Source organism: Belonocnema kinseyi, chromosome 8 (genome assembly GCF_010883055.1).
Source record: "Belonocnema kinseyi isolate 2016_QV_RU_SX_M_011 chromosome 8, B_treatae_v1, whole genome shotgun sequence".
NCBI lineage: Eukaryota > Metazoa > Arthropoda > Insecta > Hymenoptera > Cynipidae > Belonocnema > Belonocnema kinseyi.
In genome coordinates, this window is record NC_046664.1 from 17421045 (window position 1) to 17425381 (window position 4337).

Genomic DNA, 4337 nt, shown 5'->3' on the forward strand with positions numbered 1-4337 from the left:
CCACAGCCTTTACTTGAGAATTCAGTCGGTGAATTTGAAATTGAAAGTTCCAGAAACGAAAATCATCGCAGCATAAATAATTAAAGACCCGAAGGAATTAATCCCAAACTTGTGATTCAATCTCTCGAGAAATCGGGAATAAGGAATAAGGTATAAGTATTTATGAATACCTTCTTCAAACCTAGAAATAAGCATTCGGTTTTTTTTTTTTTTTTTAATATTCTTTGGATTTTTTTTATCTACGATTCTGTGATTCATTCCTTGTTTGGATATCACGCCAGGAAATGTTGACTGAAGTCGATTAATTAATTTATTTTCGACTTTTTTTTGTACACAATGTACGTATTTTATGTACGTAGTTGTTCGATCGTTACGTTTAGGTTCCATATTCACTTACTGTATATTTTATTGATGCTTTGTTATGTTAAATTTAAAAAGAAGCGAAACTTTTGTACATTTATGTTCAACGAAATGGTCTACAGTTATCTATTTCAGAATTTTTTTTCGACTTTAGAGAGCGTCCATTAATTAGATAAGGTTTTTTTGGTGGGTTAGGGGGGGGGGGGGGGGGGGGGGGGGGTCAGAAAATTCTCACGAATCTTCATAAAGGAAATTAAATGAATCTTTTACCATTTTTTTATCGTGTGAAAATTTTTTGAAACCGTTGAAACCCTTTAAAAACTGAAAATATTGAAGTCCCTTTAAATTTTTCAAAATTCATTGTAATTCTTTGAAATCTGTCTAAATCCCTAAAAGCCTCTAAAACTTGGTTTAAATCCTTGAAATTCTGTGAAATAGTTCAAAATATTACGAGTGTCCTTGAAATCTTGGAAATTCTGTTAAAATTCATGGAAATCTTTAAAATACGTGGGAATTTTTCCGAATCTTTTATTTTCCGAATACTAAAATCCAATGGCTTCTTTCAAAGTCTTTGAAAATTCCTTAAAACACTTTAAAATTAAAGTCTTTTGAATAGCAAATCCCTTACAATACTTTAAAATCTTTGGAAATCCTTTAAAATCTCTTAAAATTGGTTAGAATCTTTGAAATTCTTTGAAATATTTCGAAATCATACGAGTACCCTTAAAATCTTTGAAATCTTATTAAAATTTCCTAAAAATTTTTCAATCCGTGAGAATCGTCCCAAATATTTTGAATTACTTACCTTTATATCTCTTAAAATCCCTTAAAATCCTTTTCAATTTTTTTGGAATCCCCTAAAATCTATTTAAATTCCTTGAAATCTTCGAAATCTCATTAAAATTTCCTGATATTCTTTAAAATACGTAAAAATATTTCAGTATTGCATGAGAACCTTTGGAATCTTCAAATCCAGCGAATTTCTCGGAATCTCACTTGAAAAACTGCGAAACTCTTTGAAATCGTTTGAAATCTTAAAAATTAAATCAAAGTCCTTTAAAATTCTATTAAAATCCTTAAAATTCCGTAAAATATTTTTAAATCTTTGGAAACGTTTAAAATTAATTGAAATGTATAAAATCAGAGGGAATCTTTCCGAATCTCTTAAGACACTTCACAATATATTAAAATTGATTAATTACAATCTTTCAAGACCTTTTCAATTTTTGAAAATCTTTTTAAATCTCAAATATTTTGAAATTTCTTTAAATCTCTTCAAATCTTCAAAATCTAAAAGAAATCCCTTAAAATCTTTGAAAATTATTTTTAAATCTTTGACATTTCGTAAAATATTTCAAAATTTTTGAAATGCTTTAAAATTAATTGAAATTTTTAAAATCATTAAACACAATCTTTCAAGACCTTTGAAATGTTTGAAAATATTTTGTAATCTCATGAAATATTTCGAAATTTCTTTAAATCTCTTCAAATCTTCAAAATCTTATAAATATCCCTTAAACACTTGAAAAATCGTTTTAAAATCTTTGAAATTCCATGAAATATTTCGAAATCTTGGAAATCCCTTAAAAATTAATTGAAATATTTTCGAATCTGTTACAATTCTTGGCAGTATATTAAAATTCATTGAAGACAATCTTAAAAAGACTATTGAAATCTTTGCAAATATTTGGAAATCTCCTTATATATTTCGAAATTCCTTTAAATCTCTTTTAATCTACAAGATCTCATTATAACCTCTTAAAATCCATGAAAATCCCTTAAAATCTTTGAAAATCATTTGAAAATTTTCGAAGTTTCCTGAAACATTTCGAAATCTTTGAAATCGCTTAAAAATTAATTTAAATCTTTAAAATCCTTTGAAACCTTTCCGAATCTCTTAAAATACTTTACAATACATGAAAATTCATTAAATACAATCTTTTTAAGACATTTGAACATTTTTGAAAATATTTTGAAATCTGTTTAAATCTTCAGAAACTCATAAAAACCCATTAAAATCTATGGAAATCTCTTAAACCCTAGAAAATCATTTTAAAATCTTTGAAATTCCATGAAATATTTCGAAATCTTTAAAATCCTTAAAAATTAATTGAAATTTTTTAAATTACGAGGGAATCTTTCCAAATCTATTAAAATACTTTATAATATATGAAAATTCATTAATTACAATCTTTTAAGACCTTCGAAATTTTTGAAAATCTTTTTAAATCTGAAATATTTTGAAATTTCTTTCAATCTCTTCAAATTTTCAAAATCTCATAAAAATCCCTTAAAATCTTTGAAAGTCATTTGAAAATCTTTGAAATTTCCTGAAATATTTCGAAATCTTTCCGAATTTTTTGCAATCCTTGATAATATATTAAAATTTATTAAATACAATCTTTTATGACATTAAAGATTCTCTAAATCCTTTAAAACCATAAAAACTCTCTTTATGTTTCTGAAAATTTAGGTTTTTTTATTATTTAAAAAAATAATATAAAATTTAGCCTTAGAAAATCTTGATCAAATCCCATGATATTCTTCTAAATTCAAGAAAATACTTTGGTATCCCATGAAATCGTTTGAAATTATGTGACTTATTTTTTGAAATTTCATGAAATCTCTTTAAATAAATTAAAATCTTTGAAATCCCAATAAAATCTTCTGATATTCTTAAAAATTGGGGAAAAGTATTGCACGAAATCCTTTAAAATCCAGTGAAATTCAGTGACTTATTTTGAAATCGCTTGAAATCTACAAAATTCCATAAAAATTCTTAAAATTCAAAATCCCCTTTCAAGCTTCTTTATTATACTTTGAAATAAAAAATAAATTTAAAGAGTTGAAAATTTCGTGCAATCATCGGAACCCCTTTATATTTCTTAAATTCCTTCAAATTTGAAATATTTTTAAATCTTTTCAGATCTTTTGAAATCCCAAAAAATCAATTAAAATCCTTGAAATATTTCAAAATCCTTTGAATCCTTTGAAATCCAGCAAAATCTCTAAATATCTGAATAAACTCTTTATAATCTTGTAAATTACCTTAAAAAATGGAGATTTTTTTCTCAAATTCTAATAGGTTATTTCTTCAAACTCTTCAAGATCAATTTGTTTAAATACAAATTTAACAATTCTATTTTTTGTTAAAAATTGACTGGTATTAGTTGAAAATTAAATTATTTAATTCAAAGTGAACTTTTTTTTAAATCCATACCTTCGAGGAAAAAATTCGTCTTTTTGACTACAAAATTAATTTTTTTGTCGTAAATTCATCTTTTTAGAATTGAAAAATTGTTTGATTTTGGTAGAAAAATCTATTATTTCGTTGGACATTAATATTTTCCAGCATTAATAGTCAACAGTTTTTTTTTAATATTAATAATTTTCTACCAAAATAACATAATTTCCAACTCAAAACCAGCCATTTTTGGCCAAAAATCTAATATTTAAATTTACAATCCAAAAAATTATTTTTCAATAAAAAAATTAACGAATTTTCAACCGAATATTTAAATTTTCAACTCAAGAGATGAATTTTTAACTAATAAAATGAATGATTAAAAAATGAGTTCAACTTTCATTAAGTCAGTTGAATTTTCAATCACGAAAATTACTTTTTTTACCAAAAAGGCGAATTTTCAACAAAATCGTTAAATTTGTAACTAATAAGATAAATCTTTAACAAAGTAATTAAATGAGCTAGTTATATTTTTAAATAAAAAAAGATAAGTTTTCAATAAAAAATGTAATGATTTAATTTTCAACCAAAAAGATGAATTCTTAACGAAAAATGTTAATAAATGAATTTTCGACTGAAAGCGAGCAACTTTCAATTAAGAAAAGTAATTTGAAGAAAAAAAAACAATTTTTAACAAAATAATGAAATATTCTACTAATAAAATAAATGTTTAATAAAGTAGTTCAACTTTCTAACAACTAGTTGAATTTTCATGAAAATAATTAAATGTAAC